This window comes from Gasterosteus aculeatus, chromosome 8, assembly GCF_964276395.1.
Source record: "Gasterosteus aculeatus chromosome 8, fGasAcu3.hap1.1, whole genome shotgun sequence".
Taxonomy (NCBI): domain Eukaryota; kingdom Metazoa; phylum Chordata; class Actinopteri; order Perciformes; family Gasterosteidae; genus Gasterosteus; species Gasterosteus aculeatus.
The window spans coordinates 8,860,556-8,881,162 of record NC_135695.1 but is presented as its reverse complement, the minus strand read 5'-3'; the positions used below and the strand labels follow the sequence as shown (position 1 = coordinate 8,881,162).

Sequence of the window (20,607 nt, the reverse complement as noted above, 5' to 3'; positions counted from 1 at the left end):
GCTGGCATCTGCCCGATAGCACGCACTTTTTCAGGATCCGCTTTGAGTCCATCTGTCGTCAAGCGGTGTCCAATGTATGTGGTCTCCTTCTGTCGCAGTCTGAATTTTTCTGCATTCAATTTTATGTTCTTTTCCCTGCATCTGTCGAGAAACTGTTTCAGTTTTTCATTGTGATCCCGTTCCGCTTCCTCTTGTGTCTCCCCCTGTCCTGTGATCAGGATGTCATCCGCTATAATGTACAGACCAGGTACATTATCCAGCGCTTGTGTCAGCTTTCTCTGGAATATTTCAGGGGCCGGACTTATCCCCATCGGCATCCTCCGCCATCTGTACCTTCCAAATGGAGTGGCAAACGTTGTCAAATAGCTGGACTCCTCCTCCAGCTGTACATGCCAGAATCCACTCTTGACATCACACACTGTGAACACTTTAGCTTTTGACAAATCCGGTAAGATGTCCTCGATGGTTGGAAGTGGGAAGTGACTGCGTTTTAGTGCTTTGTTCAAGGGTTTGGGATTAATACAGACCCTTGGCTTGCCATTCTGTTTCTGTACTATCACCATAGCACTGATCCAGTCTGTGCTGCATTCTACAGGAGTGATTATCCCTCTGTGTTGCAGGTCTCTAAGCTCTTCCTTCAGTGGTTTCATCAGGGCCACTGGAACCCGTCTCTTTGGCAGCTGCACCGGCTTCACTGTGCTGTCCACCTCCATCTTGTATTTTCCTCCAAGGCAGCCATCTCCAGTGAACACGTCAGCATAACTTGTTTTGATTTGTTCCATCGTCCACCCTGTTGTCGGTTTTCCTGTTGTGATTATACTGTCCATTGCCATGATATTCTCATGGTGCACTTTAATCAGTTTCATCGCCTCACTGGCTTTCCGACCCAGCAGAGGCACTGCACCGTCTGTGTTCACCACTTGGAACTCCAAGCGATATAGTTTGTGATTTCTTGGATTCCTTATTTTAATCTTACATTTCCCCATTGGCTTCAGCTTGCTTTTGTTGTACATAACTAGTACACTTTTAGTGTGTTCCAGCTCGGTGTCTGGATTCAGCAGGTTAATGGGGATGATGTTGCAACTAGCACCACAGTCTATTTGGAATTTGACCATGTCTTTGCCTAGTAGCATACCAGCATATAGAAGCTGAGTGTCCTCTTTAACAGTGTTATCTTTCACATCCTGTTCTCTCTCTGGGTCTTCATCTTTGCCCAAGTCCGTCTCCACTGCATCCACTATCTCAGTGTCTGTCACAGTGATACATGTTATATCAACATATTCATCACTCACATATTCTGTTGCTATTGTACTCACATTTTTCTTCCTCCTTTGGTCTGGTTTCGCTTTACATTTGGCTGCAAAGTGGTTCTCTCTGCCACACTTTGCACACTTCTTTCCGAACGCCGGACATTTCTGTTTGGTCCTTTCATGTGTTCTTCCGCAGTATTTACACTCCACTGTGTTGTTGTCTTTCCACTGGTACTGTGCCCCTTGCACGGCATGGACCTCTTCAACCATCGGCCCGGTGATGGTTTTAACGTTCTCCTTGGAGAGCTCTGCTGCTCTGCACAGTTGTAAACATGTGTCCAGTGTCAAGTTTTTCTCCCGCAGCAGCCTTTCTCTCATGATCGTGTTGTTACCACCACACACAATCCTATCAAGAATGAGCGAGTCTCTCAAAGTCCCAAAGTTGCATGTTTTGGCCAGCAGTCTCAGTTCTGTGACATAACTGTCTATATTTTCACTGGCGCCCTGATTTCTCGTGAAGAAACAATAGCGTTCGACTATCTCGTTCACACTGGGGTTGCAATGATCATCAAACTTTGTGATGATGTCTTCTATCCTCCATGCGTCCCTAGCTGTGTGGCCCATCAGGGTATCCAAAAGTTCTCTGCCACTCTCGCCGACAAGATAGCTGAACAGTTTTACCTTCTGTTTATCGTCAGCTTCAGCCATTGTTAGATCCAGATACAGGACAAACTCATCCCTCCAATTCTTCCATGTTTTAGAGAGGTTGCTGGAGCCCAAACACAACGTCTGTGGCGGCTTAAGTCCCTCCATGGAATCACACGGCAGTCGCGCGCTAGCGGCTCAACCTAGCAGCAGTTGACACTCTTCAGACCGGAGTAAACCAGTACGCACTCAGACCGAGTCCTCTCCCGCTGCCACCATGTTATAATTCGGTGCTTAATCATAAACACGAGGACACTCTTCAGGTCTCACCTCACTGGGTTGTAAACTTTAATACATTCTCACGTCGCGTGTACGGTCCATCGTGCTCGGTCTGGTTACAAGGCAGTGTTTCACAATAACTGTCCGTGTGACTCACGGAACTAAACAATAGTTCCTACTTATAGTTCCTATTGTTACAAAACTGAGCATGAGCTGAGTTGTATCTGCAAGTTACAGACATGTCTCCCACCCTCTGCTTTGCTTTTGGGCTGAAGAGCAATAAATGTGGAGATTAACACTGAAGGCTGGACTTGGAAGTTTCGCTGCCCCTATGGCACCATGGAAAGAGGTGGTAATTGACTTCACAGACATGGGAATGAAGAATCGAGTTGAGGGCAAGAGGTATTTGTTGGTATGCGTTGATCCTTTTTCTAGGTGGGTGGAGGTGATCCCCACAAAATCAGAAAGCGCAGCAGACGTAGTAAAATGGCTGACCAGAGAACTAATACCCAGATTTGGTATTCCAGAAGTCATACGATCGGATAATGGTTCACTTTTCTCGAACGCTGAACTACAAGAAATAGAGAAAACGTTTGGGATCAAGCATAAATTTGGGGCAGTTTATCATCCTCAGTCTCAAGGGCTAGTTGAGAGAGCTAACAGAACCATAAAGGAAGGTTTGGCTAAAGTCTGTGCTGAAACGAAGCTGACGTGGGTGGCAGCCCTGCCAATAGTGCTGTATGGGATAAGATCATGTCCTAACTCTAAGTTAGGGATTAGCCCCCATGAGGTATGAACGGGAAGAAAGATGCCTTGTCCGTTAACAACCACTTTGCCTACCACTGTCAGCCCATTGCAGTACCAACATGTGGAAACATCTGACTATATGAGAATGTGTAATAATACTGTGATGAGTATCTCTCAACAGGTGACAGAGATCCTTTCTGAAGAAGAAGGAGAGTGTGCACCAGTGGAGGTGGATGACTGGGTACTACGTAAAGTAGCCAGATTCAGTTGGACTGATCCCCGCTAGGAAGGTCCATACAAAGTTGCAGAAGTAACCACGCACTGTGTGATAGTGTGCCGAGAGGGGTACCTGATCAATACAAGTTAACGGATCAGATAGCGGCCGGATGGGACTCATTGTTCCTTTTTATAACTGTGAACAAAAATGTGGATCGACTAAATTATGTACATTTCAATATCCAGCGGCTCACCAATATGACGAGAGATGCTCTGGAAGGGGTGCACAGCCAACTATCGGCCACCTCATTGATGACTTACCAGAACCGGATGGCCTTGGATATGTTATTAGCTGAAAAAGGAGGAGTGTGTGCGATGTTTGGCCAAGCGTGCTGCACTTTTATCCCCAATAACACCGCCCCAGATGGATCCTTTACTAGACCATTACACGGACTAAGAGCCATGTCTGTTGAATTAGCTGAACACTCTGGTATAGACGGCACCGTCGGTAATTGGTTTGGTAAATACTTTGGACAATGGAAGGGCTTCTTACTGTCAGTTTTTCTGACCTTAGTAATCGCAATAGTGGTTTTTGCCCTTTGGGGATGCTGCTGCATCCCCTTTATCAGACAACTATGTCTCCGACGCATCACCTCTGCAATAGATGCTAAAATACCCCTGCCATACCAGATGGCTTTGTTACATGAAAGGATCCAATTGTTAGGGCCGGAGGAGATTGGAGAGGAGATAGGTATGGTAAGAACCGACTTCGAGGGACCTGAAGAAGAAATCCTTTTAGGTTCAACATTCCTGTCCGCGTGATCTGCTAACTGTTGCACACATCATATATAGTGGATGCATACACGTAGATGGTGTGATATTTCTAGGCTAGGATGTATTCTGTGTCTATTATACTCGGTTTATATTTTTTGTACTGTTTGGGGATTTCCATGACTGCTGCATTCACCCGTATTCACTGATATAGATATTTATTTATTTAGATTGGTGGTTTCTTTTGATTTTTTTTTGGTTTACATAATGAATTATGTAAAAAGGGGGAATTGATAATCAAAAGTTATTTTCATGGGCTTAGTTGGGGGTTTGCTGTCTTGTCTTGATTTAAGAGTTAGGTAAGGGGGTAAGCAGGATCTGCCAAGCAGGCAGACACGAGTCTGACAGGATGTGGAGTCAGTTTATGTCCTGGCTGAGGAATGCAAGGTCTGCGGGTCAACTAGAAGATTTACCAGCCAAAGGGGGGTTAGAGACACACCAACACTATTCAACATACACACTCTGTTTACGATGTTTACGTTAAGTCAGGAGTCTGGACATTGGATGTGACCGGATCTTGGATGCGGGAGGTGGAAGGTCCTCCTCTACGCCAGTTTAGGGCCAATAGAAATATTTCCTTCTCTGTCTTTCAAGGGTTATAAAACATGATGTTCTTGCTGATGTTAGTTAGTTGTTCTTCCGGCCTGTGTGCTGCCTGAACTGCTCCTGCCTTTGCAAACGCAGCGCTGATACTTGACCTGTGATCTGACAAATAAATTTCCCAGAACGAGAGAAGTCATTCGGCTGAATTTTTGATAACCCCGACCAGGCTCCAAATCTTGAACACGTATTCTTACAAGGGGACCCCAAACTTCCCTTTCCCGGGCCACATCTACCAGCTCTGACTGGGGGATCCCAAGGCGTTCCCAGGCCAGTGCAGAGATATAATCTTTCCACCTAGTCCTGGGTCTTCCCCAGGGCCTCTTCCCAGCTGGCCGTGCCTGGAACACCTCCCTAGGGAGGCGCCCAGGGGGCATCCTCACCAGATGCCCAAACCACCTCAACTGGCTCCTTTCGACGCAAAGGAGCAGCGGCTCCTCGCGAATGGCTAAGCTTCTCACCCTATCCCTAAGGGAGACACCAGCCACTCTCCTGAGGAAACCCATTTCTGCCGCTTGTACCCGTGACCTAGTTCCTTCGGTCATGACCCATCCTTCATGACCATAGGTGAGGGTAGGAACGAAGATTGACCGGTAGATCGAGAGCTTTGCCTTCCGGCTCAGCTCTCTTTTCGTCACAACGGTGCGGTAAAGCGAGTGCAATACCGCCCCCGCTGCTCCGATTCTCCGGCCAAACTCACACTCCATCTTCCCCTCACTCGTGAACAAGACCCCGATGTACTTGAACTCCTTCACTTGGGGTATGGACACATTCCCTACCTGGAGTAGGCAATCCATCGGCTTCTTTCCAAGAGATGCTCCTTCAAATGAGCTATTAGCTGTTTTGTATTTTGACACTGACGTTCACATAATGCCAGACTGCATTTGAGAGCTGTCCTGACAGTAACGTTAACAGAAGCTGATAAGTTAACGGTATGTGTCCGGTAGAAATGAGCCTTAAATGCTCCATATCGAACAAAGGTATTTTTGCAACCAGCTTCAACGCGCTTAAACAAACAACGTGGTTCATTTCTATGACGTTGGCAATGAAGCACATAACCCCTCGGTGTTTTAACTGACCTGCCACAGTTATTGCATTGAAACATTTCCTTATCCAACGTTTGGTAACTAATGTTAGCTAGCTAGCTAACGTTCAGTGCAGAAACCCATAACCTAATGTTACATTACATCAACATTTTTGCAACGGTGATGCAAAATTGTGGAAAACAAAGCATCAAATTAAAATATAGCTTAGATGATTATGTAGGCAAGTTACCTCAAGAAGAAATGCAGCCCGGAGTCCGTCAGGCCGTTGTTCCAGTAATGCAGAGTGCGTAGAAATGGCTTTGAAGTGGAGTTGAAAAGTTCCATCTCCAAACGTCCTTTTTTGCATTTCGCAACTCCACAGCCGTTAACACCCCAACGAACAGATCTTTCAATGTTGCATCCTCCTTTTGAGCTGCAACAAAATCACTATGAGAGAGAGATGGTGGTAAATTAGGCACAACAACAGACTTAAACTCTCTACTCTGAGAAACATCATCATTAGAGGCACGACTCATTGCCCGTGTCACGGCACAAGCTGTAAAGACAGTCAAATTCTGACCACCAACGTCACTGTCGGCTGGAATAGAAGGAACATTGTTAACAATTACAGGGGGCAGTACATCACGCCAGACACGTTCTCCAGCCAGGTTGTTACCTAAAAGAAGATGGACGCCCTCTATTGGTAAAGAAGGGCGAACTGCTATTGATACTTCCCCTTGCACTAAATCCGACTGCAGATTAATCCTGTGCAATGGAACAGAGACAACTTGCAACCCAATCCCCCGGACTAAAACATTGTTCCCAGTACTAGAGTCTGCAGAAAAAGGCAATACAGACTCCAAGATAAAAGACTCAGACGCCCCTGTGTCCCTAAGTATCTTAACTGGCACTTGGTTGGAACTACCCACCAGTGAAACTAACCCATCCGTAACGAAAGGAAAATAACCACTTCCCCCAGGCACAACTGAGTCAGGTCCACCGTTTCTCTCACTGGCCCCAACAGAGCAAAGGCCTGATAGCTGAAATGGCGTCACAATGCCTTCAGATTTAACCTCGGTCTCACCCATCACAACTTTAGCAGGTCTAACAGGCTCAGATACAGCAAGTGTGACCCCCCTAACAACCCCAGGACCCTTTCTCTGACTTTTCCCCTTTAACACAGGACAGTCTCTCTTCCAGTGCCCCTTTTCCAAACAGTATCGACACACATCAGCATCATTCTTAGCCTGACTGGCAGGTGTAAACGCAGAAAACCTAGAATCTCTGCGAAAACTCACAGCACCTCTGTGTGACTGATTGGAATGTAAATCTACTCTACTCTGAGTAGGTGACTCAAATGAACCCAACGAAGAAGACCCCAAAGCTCTATTGAAACGTCCAAAACGTTTTTCCTGATAAATCTGACCTGTGTCTTTTAAACTATACTTATGTGTCAAAGCAAAATCGTCAGCCACAACTGCGGCTTCCGCCGCGGTTTTCATCTTCTGCTCAAATATATGTGTAGCGACGCGCTCCGGAAGGATGTTTCTGAACTGTTCTAAAACAATCAGGTTAGACAATTCTTCAAAAGTAGTGACTCCCACCGTGGAGCACCAACGATTAAAGTGGCTGTACAATTCCCTCGCTACCTCTGTATAAGTCTGTTTTTCTCCCTTTCTCCAGCTGCGAAACCGCAAACGATAAGCCTCAGGAACCAATTCATAAATTTTAAGCACTGCCTCTTTTACTTTGACATACTTTTTTCGATCTGGTACAGGCAAAGCAATAAAGGCTTCTTGCGCTCTACCTACAAGAACACTTTGGATTAGCAACGTTCTTTCAGAGTCAGTCCAGCCACGGTCATCAGCCACACTCTCAAATAAAGAAAAGAAAATATCTGGATCTCTTTCATTGAATTTTGGCAGCAACCTAACCATGCTAGATATATCAGGGGAACGCACAGACTCCCTAGGAGCAGGACCCTCCTCCCCATCAACTGGAAGCCTACCTTCAGCACTCAGTCTTAGCCGTTCCAACGCCACATCACGTTCACTTTTTATTCTTTCCATCTCTAACTCGCGTTTAGCTTCTCTTTCCTGTCGATCTGCCTCTCGTTGAGCTTCTCTCTCTTGACGTTCTGCCTCACGTTGAGCTTCTCTCTCTTCCTGTTGCATTTCTAGCAACACCTTTTGTTGCTCAAACGTGAGCGCCACCTTAGAACACCCTGTCGAATGAGGTTTCGACAGTGCTTCTCCCAAATCATCCATAATTTTAGATTCAGGTGACAAAATATTCTTAACAACCAATTCAGCCTGAACGGACAATCTAATCTGGGCTAATTTTGCTGTTCTGGGTAAACCTAAGTCAAGGCCATAATGGTCACAAACCCGGCGCAACTGATCCTTTGTCAAATTATTCAAAACCTCCACGGATGGAGTAACAAAAAAATCCTCCAAACTAGCCATACAAATGAAACGATTTTTACCCCATTCAATTCTTGCAAATAAAGATAACAAGCTCACCTTTTCCCAATGCAAATGTGGCTACCACACTGCGCATCAGACGAGACAAAACAGAGCTGCCCTGTAAAAAGAAAGAAAAAATAGCGATCCTCTTCATGCATATCCCAAGGACAGAGATTTTTATTACACAATATCAGCGGAGCCTTAACTTCCCCGACAAAATGCCGTTAAAGAAGGCTTCCACGACGGTGCCCTCTGCCCAGGATAGCACAAAAATAACAAACTAAAATAACAAACATTACAACTAACGGGCACTCGTAAAGCTCTGATAATTTATCAAATCAATCAATCTTGACGCGCAGTGCAGGCCTACACTTGTCAAACAATCGCTCACCGCCAATACTTCAACCTGGCCTACTTTAACGACGGCCAAGGTACAAATTTACCTAATTGTTGTCCTCCCCTCACGCACCAACAAAATAAATAAATAAACCAATTGTTCCAAACGCAATTGATTTTCCCCTTAATCCGCATGCGTCTTCCCAAAAAAAACACGTTCGAATCAATGAACGATCAAAAGCACTTTCCGAATCAGACGCACCTAAACGAAACGGTCTCAATACATTCAAACACATACATTATTATATATATTTTTTTTATATATATATTTACCGACGTCGTTTTGGATCGATCCCGGACGAGCCCCCAATTCTGTTACGTTCTGCCTGTGCCTGGCCATGCAACAGAGAGGGAAGACCACGCGGATGAGTTGATTGAAAGAAAATACCGTTTATTAAGGACAACGAATGAGCAACGTAAAGTAAATAAAGTCAGTATAAGTGTCAGTCAGGAGAACTGAAAGCGTATGAAATCAGGGTATGTGAAAAGTCATGTAAAAGGAAACAAAAGCAGCAAAACGGTGCGTGAGAGAAGGAGAAGCGGCAGCCCTCCTTCCACCAGGTCTCTCCAGCTTTTAAACCCCTCAGGATACATAAAGCCATCCCAGGTGTTCCTGGAAGGAATCATAGGAAACCCGTCACACCTGTGCTCTGCTCACCTGTAGGGGAGATGCAAATAGACAAAACGAGGAGGAGGAGCCGGCAGATCCGTAACACCAGCCAAAGGGGGGTTAGAGACACACCAACACTATTCAACATACACACTCTGTTTACGATGTTTACGTTAAGTCAGGAGTCTGGACATTGGATGTGACCGGATCTTGGATGCGGGAGGTGGAAGGTCCTCCTCTACGCCAGTTTAGGGCCAATAGAAATATTTCCTTCTCTGTCTTTCAAGGGTTATAAAACATGATGCTCACGTACCATGCTGTGAATGGATCGGGTCCAGCTTACATCCAGGACATGGTCAAACCCTACATCCCACCCCGCACTCTCCGCTCTGCATCTGCAAAACTACTCGTCCCTCCCTCACTGAGAGCAAAACACTCGACTAGGTCTCGACTCTTCGCTGTCCTTGCGCCGAAATGGTGGAACGCGCTCTCTGAAGACATCAGGACCGCAGAGAGCCTTCACATCTTCCGCCGCAAACTAAAGACACACCTCTTCAGACTCTACCTCGACTAAAGACTAACAAATTGCAGCACTTAAATTGTACTTGTGACGTCACTCATCTATAGCAAATTGTAAATTCGCTTATTTGAGGAAATTGCACTTTCTTGTTTCTTGTTCTCCTGAGTTTGTACCCTATGGTTGAATGCACTTATTGTACGTCGCTTTGGATAAAAGCGTCAGCTAAATGACATGTAATGTAATGTAATGTAATGTAATGATGTTCTTGCTGATGTTAGTTAGTTGTTCTTCCGGCCTGTGTGCTGCCTGAACTGCTCCTGCCTTTGCAAACGCAGCGCTGATACTTGACCTGTGATCTGACAAATAAATTTCCCAGAACGAGAGAAGTCATTCGGCTGAATTTTTGATAACCCCGACCAGGCTCCAAATCTTGAACACGTATTCTTACAAGGGGACCCCAAACTTCCCTTTCCCGGGCCACATCTACCAGCTCTGACTGGGGGATCCCAAGGCGTTCCCAGGCCAGTGCAGAGATATAATCTTTCCACCTAGTCCTGGGTCTTCCCCAGGGCCTCTTCCCAGCTGGCCGTGCCTGGAACACCTCCCTAGGGAGGCGCCCAGGGGGCATCCTCACCAGATGCCCAAACCACCTCAACTGGCTCCTTTCGACGCAAAGGAGCAGCGGCTCCTCGCGAATGGCTGAGCTTCTCACCCTATCCCTAAGGGAGACACCAGCCACTCTCCTGAGGAAACCCATTTCTGCCGCTTGTACCCGTGACCTAGTTCCTTCGGTCATGACCCATCCTTCATGACCATAGGTGAGGGTAGGAACGAAGATTGACCGGTAGATCGAGAGCTTTGCCTTCCGGCTCAGCTCTCTTTTCGTCACAACGGTGCGGTAAAGCGAGTGCAATACCGCCCCCGCTGCTCCGATTCTCCGGCCAAACTCACACTCCATCTTCCCCTCACTCGTGAACAAGACCCCGATGTACTTGAACTCCTTCACTTGGGGTATGGACACATTCCCTACCTGGAGTAGGCAATCCATCGGCTTCTTTCCAAGAGATGCTCCTTCAAATGAGCTATTAGCTGTTTTGTATTTTGACACTGACGTTCACATAATGCCAGACTGCATTTGAGAGCTGTCCTGACAGTAACGTTAACAGAAGCTGATAAGTTAACGGTATGTGTCCGGTAGAAATGAGCCTTAAATGCTCCATATCGAACAAAGGTATTTTTGCAACCAGCTTCAACGCGCTTAAACAAACAACGTGGTTCATTTCTATGACGTTGGCAATGAAGCACATAACCCCTCGGTGTTTTAACTGACCTGCCACAGTTATTGCATTGAAACATTTCCTTATCCAACGTTTGGTAACTAATGTTAGCTAGCTAGCTAACGTTCAGTGCAGAAACCCATAACCTAATGTTACATTACATCAACATTTTTGCAACGGTGATGCAAAATTGTGGAAAACAAAGCATCAAATTAAAATATAGCTTAGATGATTATGTAGGCAAGTTACCTCAAGAAGAAATGCAGCCCGGAGTCCGTCAGGCCGTTGTTCCAGTAATGCAGAGTGCGTAGAAATGGCTTTGAAGTGGAGTTGAAAAGTTCCATCTCCAAACGTCCTTTTTTTTTTACACTGCCACACCCTTCTCTCGTGTCTCTTTCTTTCTGTCTCTCTATATCCCTCAATCTGTCTCCCTTTCTTAGTCTGTCTCTCTCTCTCAATCTGTCTCATTTTCTCTGTCTCTCTGTCCCAGCCTTTCCACAAAAAATCTGAATGGTTAATATACCCATGTTCCCCACTGTATATTTCTGTTATTAGCACAATGGTTAATACACTTACAGTGGTGACTGTTGTATTTATATTAAAGTATTTCTGTAATCAGCACAGTGGTAAATATAACCTTGTTACTTATTACATATTACGGTGCATTACCGTCACCAGTAAAATTTTACTTAGTGCAATTAACAGTGACCAACTGTATCCCTTACAAATAATAAATGCAAAAATAACAGGGCTGGCTGTTACATTTAAAATATTATATTATATTTTGGTTGTCAGTACAGTAGTCCGTACATTTAACAGGGACAGATTGTATTTTTTTAATTTATGAATGTAAAAATGACCCCTGCCCCACTTGTTTCCCCAGGTAGGTGACCACCGCCATACCAAACTGAGACTTAGCCAGATTTAACGTCAACGAGGCACCGCCCAAGCGACTGAATACCTCCCGTAAGGTATCCAGAAACGGGAAACGAGTCTGGCGTCGTAACTGCGTTCACCTTGCGGTAATCGTTACAAAAACGAGACGTTTGGTCAGATTTTGGGACCAGAAGGGAAGGGGAACTCCACGGACTGGAGCTTAGGACCGCAAATCCATTCTCCAGGAGATACTCAACCTCTTTCTTCATTGCAGCCTGCTTTGCTGGATTAACCCGGTATGCGTGCTGTTTGATGGGCTTGCTGTCCCTTACCTCCACATCATGCTGTAACAATGTAGCTTGGGTGGGTTTATCACCAAATATTGACGCATGGACATGGACGAGGTGACAAATATCACTTTTTCCTGGCTCTGACAAATAGGACAAGTGACTAGTCTACCCAAAATGTCAGTGTTCCTTAGGCGCGGAACCGAGACCAGAGGCTCACACAGTCTGTTCTCCTCTGAACTGTGTGGGGGTGACACCACAGTCACCACAGGGGAGATACTCGGCCCAGGCACTGATGGCAGGTTGGGGCCATAGAGAAAAATAGGCTTTTAGCATGTTGACGTGGCACACCAAAGACTTTTTCTTACGATCCGGCATTCTAATTACATAATCCGTGGCACTTAATTTTCGCTCAACCTCATGAATGCCTGATGAAACCTCTCCAGTACACCCTGACTCTCTGGGTGGTATGCACTGTAGATCTGATGCTTAACAGACAACTCCGCCATGACCTGTGCAAACATCTTAGACTTAGAACATCTATCTTAGAAGTTAGACCCTTGATCCGTTTTGGAAATCCGAAGGTGGAAAAGAATATAACAAAGGCTTTCACTACTGCCTTCGCTTTCAAGGAGCGCAACGGCACGGCCTCGGGAAAACGTGAAGCGACGCACATCACAGTAAGCATGTACTGATGCCCAGCTTTGGTCGAGGGCCTACACAGACCACTATGACATGCTCGAAGGCTTCACCCATTACCGGGATCTGACGTAGAGGGGCAGTAGGAATAACCTGATTCGGTTTTTCAGTCAGTTGGAAAATACCACACAATCAACAATATTTGGCAACACCGGATTTTAACCCTGGCCGAAAAAAATAAAATAACTGAGTATACGATGGTATGTTTTTCTTATTCCCAAATGTCTGGACAGGTGGTGGTCATGTGCTAAACGTAATACCTGGGACCGAAACCTGGGTAATGTTAAGGATTCGGAAAGCCCACGAGGGAGGCCTCACTCCTTTGTTCTTATCCCGGGGAGAAACGAAGAATCAAAAGGAGTCAACTTGCTTAAATTGAAAAAACAAAAAAAGTATTTAATAACTAAACGTTATAAGGAATACAATTGCAAAGTGAAATACAAAACGAACTGTAAAATATTTCGCGAAAGAGAATTCTCTGAGCAAGTGTAAAGTGACTTATCAAAGCGGCTGCAGGAAAATTCCAACAGTCCTTTCCATTGGCATTGGCTTCTCCTTCAAAGTGTCTCCTCCTGGATTGTCCCCTTCACATCGGGGTATGAAGCTGCAGCTGTAACCTGAAATCTCTCTGTCCTATCTGTCCCTCACATTCCAATACATTCAATGTAGACACAGTTGGCTTTATGCCCCAATGAGTGAATATAACAAAGCATGCATAGTTTAAGTCTTCATCTTATAATTAGTACACCTTAATTACAACACATCATTAATGATCACAGTTCATCACACTATTTCATAAGATCTAATGCTAAATTCATGTCGTCCAATACTCAAGATATTTGCCTCAATCGGCTGTCTTATATTCAGTTGCTCATCTACCGGACAGGAGAAAAAACTCCCCAAAAAACCCTCTTTGGGAAGAAAATTGGAAGAAATCCATAAAGAACGGCAACTAGATAGATACATACTTTATTGATCCCTCAAGAGGGAAATGTTGGTATCACAGCAGCATGTACAGGGAAGAAAATAGAATAAAAAGATACACACTATATACACAATATAATAAGATAGAAATATTAAATTAAATTAACTAAAACAAAAGAATAACCTTCCAAAAGAGACAATAATAATTTGTAAAAGGAGAAGAGGAAGAGCAGCAACATCACAGCAGTACAGGGTTATTATTGTCATTATTTAGCCAGGGATGATTTATTGTAAAGTGTTATTGCACTGGGCAGGAATGATCTCCTGTATCGGTCCTTGTGACAGCGGAGCTGAAGGAGTCTGTTGGAGAACGTGCTCCGCTGTCCCTGTAGCAGGTCTGGGTCATGATTATCCAATATGGAAAACAGTTTCTTCAGTGACCTCATTACATTACATTACAGGTCATTTAGCAGACGCTTTTATCCAAAGCGACTTACATGACACTTTAAACCCATGGCCTTTTTTCACATTTTTGCCTGGGGAGCAATTAGGGGTTAGGTGTCTTGCTCAGGGACACTTCGACATGGAACATGGGGCAGCCTGGACTCGAACCACCAACCTTGTGCTTCCCAGCACACCTTCTCTAACCCCTGCACCACAACGACCCACGACCTCCCCTCCAACACCTTTTCCAAGCTGTCCTGTTTGCAGCAAATGATGGAGCCGGCCTTCTTAACAAGTTTGTTAAGTCTGTTGGTGTCACCGGCTCCAATGCTGCTCCCCCAGCAGACCACGGCGAAGTACAAAGCACTGGCCACAACAGACTGAACATCTCCAACATCTTGCTGCACACATGGAAGGATCGAAGCTTCCTCAGGAAAAAGAGTCGACCCATCCCCTTCCTGTAGACGGCGTTGATGTTGGTCTTCCAGTTCAGTCCGTTGTCGATGGAGACACCCAGGTACTTGTAGTCCTCGACCATGGCCACCTCCTCTCTCAGAACCCTCAGCGGTAGCGGAGCCGTCGTCTTCCTCCCAAAGTCGACCACCATCTCTCTGGTCTTGGCCACGTTCAGGAGCTGTGATTTCTGCCCGCCCACACCACAAAGTCCTCCACTACTGCCCTGTACTCCTCCTCCCGTCCATCACTTATACACCCTACCACTGCAGAGTCAGAGAATTTCTGCAGATGGCAGGACTCCGAGTTATACTGGAAGTCAGTGGTATATAAGGTGAACAGGAAGGGAGACAGAACAGTTCCCTGTGGAGCTCCAGTACCACACAGCACGCTGCCCAGTCGGACAAACTGTGGCCTGTCTGTCAGCGAGTAAACAAATGCGCCGTTCAGCTGTGCGTGGCTCTCCGTTACCAGAAGTAAAAAAAGTAACAGAAAAGCCACCAAAAGAGGGGAAAAAAGTTACGGTCCATCAGGCCGTCGCTTAGTAGATTCTTTTTTAAACAAAGAACACACAGAAAATTCCAGGAAAAGAAAGAGTTAAGTCCCAAAACAAAGTTAAACACACGAGCGCTACTGCGACAGGCAGCCACTGCAGCGGCGCCATCTTTCTAACTAGCATCCGTCCCCAGGTTTTAACATCACATTGTGACAGAATGTTAATGTGAACAGTGTTTATATGATTTAAATGACTATAACTTGTGTTTGATTCAAATTGCATTCACTTCATCGAACATGCTTTTGTACTTACTAATATCTAATAACACAAACTACAATTCTAACACTAAACATCATTACACGTATTATCATTTCCACCACTAGGGGTGCACATCTTGCTTAAACCCTAACAGTTACCACATCAAACTCCGCCCCAGACACCGGGAGCCACTGACGCAACAAGACCCCCTCATCATACACATAGACTGCTGCTTTTGAGTCAACTTTCGGCTCCTGGGCAGCTGACATGCAGGCTATCCGCTTCCTGAGCGATAATTAGCTGACTTCTCTCTACTGCCAAGCTCAAATTATACTCCACAAACACCACCTCAAAACTAGGCTCACCCCGTTTTCCACTGACCACATCTTCAGGTTTGGGAAGCTCCCCTAAATCACCCAGTTTGCAAGTTTGTGCTCGGGTTACCACACAGACTGGAAAAATGGGCAGCATTGCGGTGCGGTATCACAAATGGGCACACCAGCGGTAGGGTTTTCAGTTACTTCGGTGGTGGGGAAAACCTTAACCCTAGCTAAATCATTCCCAAGATCAATCCCTGTGATGGGCAGCCGATCCCTCACGGCCACACGCACCGGGCCAGACACAAGGGCGGAGGAGAGTAACTACATGAAGTGGCACGCGCAATACACTCAATTTTATTCCCCACACCAACAGGTCGGGGGAATTAAACACACAATAGGACTGGTCAGAGAATGGCACCACCACACGTCGAGCTACAGAATGCTTTGCTCTAGGACTGGATTGACACTTTTTATCAAAAATCATGCATTTTCCACGTGCAAACTACGTAGGTCTGGCTTTCATCCTTTCCACCACCTCTAAAATTTTGCCTATATGCCTCAGGCACTAGTTCATATGCCCGTAACACTGTCGCCTTAACCAAATCATTGTCCAAACTCTACTCCGGTGTCAGAGCGTTACACACCTCCTGAGATTTTCCCACCAATTTACGCTGGAGGAGCAAAGTCCAAACATCCGTCGGCCATTTTAAAGTGGATGCAATGCGTTCAAATCAGACTCTCTGAACGGTAGTACCAGCGCTATGTGCCTGCTGACATCAAAGCTATCTCGAGGAGACTGCGGTGTCTGATTTGTTACAGGTGACTGAGGTGGGCCACTAGGCTGGCGTTCCAGCTCTAAGGCGCTGACCCTAAGGGGCATAGCTTCCACCTCCAACTCCCGATTCCTCAAATCCAGCTCCTTAACGCGGAGTGTGAGCTGGAGCTCCTCAGTCGACATCACCGGCGTAGCTTGAATATTCACTTTCTCCTGTCCCCTAGCTTCTCACTCACGAGCTGTCTCCTGTGTTCCTCTCTGTTTATGTTCACAGGCATTTCTATGTCAAAAGTGTTTGCAATGAGCAACAAATCCAACTTCCTAAATTTGCTTAACTGCTGTGTCTTAAAGTGTAGGATCAGCTACAAACTTGTCCATCGAAATCCATTTTTCACCCACACTATGTAACAAATGTACAGACAAAAACCAGGAACGCAGGACGAAAAACAAAAGACCGGACGAGCCCCCAATTATGTTACGCCCGCCCTAGGGGAACCGCAGCGCAACATACCAAAGAGTCTCCCCACCTCCCAAATTAGGACCAATGCTGCAGGGTTATCGTTTAACAACGGTTATTTATTGTGAGCATGGGGTCATGAGCTCCCTTCAGGGTGAGCGTGGCCCAAAACAATCTGTGCAGGTCACTTAAACTTCCCTAGACCACCCAAAGGAACAAACAAAAGTACAAGTATCTTAACGTATCTTATCTTAGAAAACGACATATTTAAGTCCATTAGAGGTTAATGTTTACTCAATTCAACATGCTCACATGGACGATCTTGTTGCACGTTCTGTGTGGGGAGGAATCTCCTTGAAACTAGTCACACTGCTGTAGAAGTATGACAAAGCAGTGCAAACATTTTGAAGATAAGTAATGGTCTCGTGCAGTGTGTTGGAACACTCGTTAAACCTGAATAATGAAGGCAAGAGGCGTTGTAGTTTTGACCAACACAAACATGCAGTCCGTTACGGAACAGAAACTCACAACAAGGACAATAGCTTTATTGACCGCAGAAGTGAATGAGAACTGGATGGTGAGTGTATCAGAGGAGGTGTAATGTAGATGAATAGAGAAACTGAATACTGACAGTAGTTATCGTTGAAGATGGATGAGGAGGTGGAAGATCGCTGGGACACACACTTCAGACTGGTGAGAGGTGAGTGGCAGGATGACGACGGGAACCAGGAAGACGAAGGAGACGATGGAGACACGGGCAGACAGATAGCACACTATACCGAATCAGCTTAGGTAAGCGGTGCATCGAAGAGCGTCCTCACTCAAAAACAAGACCAGACAAAGTGACTGTGTGAGGATCGTGCTTTTGTGCTGACAGTGCTGATGAATTAATGACGTGCAGGTGCGGGTGACTAGAACTCTGGTCACAGCAATCTCTGTGATTGTGTGGTGGTGGAGCCTGGTTGGTCCCTGACACAGTCCCATGAGTGCAGTACCAAATAAGACATTTTACAGCATAAGCAAACATAGTCCAAAGACGTGCCGCTACACACACAATTGCAAACAAATCTCATCGCAGAAAGGACATGTATAATAACATCCACAGCAAAGACAATATTTAACAATGTACTTACAGCATTACTTCTATGATGCTTCCTAGTGGATGCAAAAAGACCTCTAAAGCACACGTGATTATATGACTTTTTATACTGACACCAATAACCGAACCGGAAGTACGTAACAGGAAGTGGCTAAACAATAAGTAATCCATGGTGAACAGAAAAAATGACCTAAATGATCGAATTAGTTTTGTTTTAAATTCAGAGAATGCCTTAAAGGCAACACAATAAGTGTTGAGACAATCAACACGTTGGCAGATTCAAAGAAACAGGAAAACCACCTCATATAATTGTACAAGTATCATTGCTCTGAGCGAGGCGCAGTTTTTGCAGTCTCTCTTGTTCTTTTTTCATTTCCCTCTCACGCTGTTCCTGGAGAACTTTCCTCAGATTTTCAATCTCCCTCTTTCTCTCCTCTTCTTCTCTCTTCCTTTTTATTCTCTCCATCCATCTCACCCTCTTCATTCTCTCCCTTTCTCTCTTCATCTCCTCCTCTCTCTCTCTCTTCTCCCTCTCTATGTCAGCCTGGAGTTGTTCACTTATTTTCTTCATCTCTTCTTCATATTGCTTCCTTAGTTTCCTCTCCAGTTCCTCTTTCTCTTTGCGTATTTGCTCTTCTTTTTCTTTCTGGATACGTTGTTTCTTCTCTTCAGCGACCCTCTCAGCCTCTTGGAACATCTCGTTGGTGTAGTGGCTTCCTCCGTTCTTCTGGGCTACATTTCAGATCTTTTGGAGCAGCTCAGTGACCTGAGAGCGATCCTTCAGCTTATTGTTGAAGACATGGTACTGGCCATTACATCTGTCCACAAGTTCCTGCAGGTCTGGGCTTTCCCCCACGAAGTCTTCAATAGTGCCTTCAAGAAGATCACCATGAGTAAAGAGGACCATGCTGTATCTGTCTGCAGCCTGGCCAAAGATCTCTTGAATTCTCTGCACTGTGTGCTTTTCCTCTTCATTGTATCTGCCCAGCCTGATGACCACCAGGAACACATGAGGTCCACTAGCAGCGAAAGTGACGCACTGGCAGACATCTTCAGTTGTCTTATCCAGACCAAACCTGGTGTCAAACAGGCCCGGGGTGTCGATAACAGCGACGTGTTGTCAATCCACTGTGGTTTTGCCCATGGAACAGTCCACAGTCATGGACTTTGCACTGAACTTTGACTCGAAGCAAGGCCGTCCCAGAATGGTGTTCTGTATAGAAGAATAAATTACATTACAATAAGGTGGCATGCTCTACATATTCATAATCCTTTGTTAGGTTTAGTACATCATCCTCATGGGGAAGAGGGCGTCAGGTTGCCAGAGTTGCCACTGAATTGCCACAGTTGCCACAGAGGTGCCATACAGTTGCCACAGCCACCCCACCCCCTCTGTGCGCCCCCCATCCCCACAATCTCCACCAAAAAAAAAATCTCACTCCAAGGTTTTTTGACAAGTTGCCGGCGGCCCCCCGCACCCGGAACCCCCGGACTTGAGATCAAAGTGGGCAGTATCTGGTCCAAACCCAAAATTAGCCCCTGCTCTTATGAAACGGGGGCTCAGGTGTCTCTGCTAGAGAAGGGGGCTCATGTGTCTCAAATAAAAAATCTGAAAAAAATTATTTACGGCAGCTGACCTGAAAACTTGGCTCCGCCCACTCAGCGTCACCTCAAACGAATGTTCCATGGTGGAATGATAAATGCAAAGAGACTATTGACAGAGACAGAAACAGAGCTTTTAAGAATTTACGCAGAACATTAACAACAGATAATCTTATTGATTACCAAAAGAAATAGGCCATAGTTAGGAGGGTTATTAAAGAGGCAAAATGAGAATCCTGGAGACCATTCTGTTCGAACGATTGGGAGAGAAACTACACTAAATAAGGTTTGGATAATGGTTAAAACGATGCTAGCCTTCACATTTTCCCATTTTAATTGAAGGAGGGAATAAAGCTATTTTAGACACTGAGAACCTAAAAGGTTATTTGGTAAAGCATTTGCGAAGTTTAATGGCTAAAGATGGCTGTAGCTGAAAATACCCCAAATATTTTTATGGGATAGTAGTTTTGTAGACAATGGGATCAGATTTGAATAAAATGCAAAACTTGCTGATAGAGTGAACAAAGATGTTTAGAGATTACTTCCTTTTACTACTTCCTTAGGTTTTCACTTCATTCCTGAGATGTCAAAAACGCACACTGAACAACCTGTAATCAACATGTCAGTCAACTGACTCAGTTAAAGGAAGTTGCGAGCAAAAGAAACCCAGATTATTTTGATGGGCTAGTAGTTTTGGTCTTTTGGTTCATATTTGGATACATTTCAAAGATTTGCTGATTGAGTGAGGAAAGGTTTTCCACACATGTTTTCACACAACAGTAGGACTAAAAGCCTAGTTTATGCCTCTACGTTTTCAGAGCGACGCAGACGCAAGACCCCCTTGCGTGTCCCTTGCGCGCCTTTTCACACCTCCTTGCGTGCTTGCGTGTGTCGACCCATTTTTCTAGGCTTGCGTCACTTTCGACGCAAGCAACGCAAGCCTCCCGCAGCGCACCAGGCTGCGATTGGTCCGCTAACTACGTCCTTTACAGAGTCTCACATTTCCGCTTTCATAGCCCGATAGCGGCATTATTAAAACGAAGAATGTTTACGAGA

The 20,607-nt window shown here is 45.4% G+C and overlaps 1 long non-coding RNA gene and 1 pseudogene across 1 annotated transcript in view; one reads left to right on the top strand and one right to left on the bottom strand.

The window, feature by feature from the left end:
* LOC144411425 (uncharacterized) overlaps positions 1–20,607 on the top strand; it is a 59,086-nt gene that overhangs the window by 18,150 nt on the left and 20,329 nt on the right. The window lies entirely within an intron of this gene.
* On the bottom strand, positions 17,029–19,111 carry LOC144411424 (GTPase IMAP family member 9-like; annotated as a pseudogene).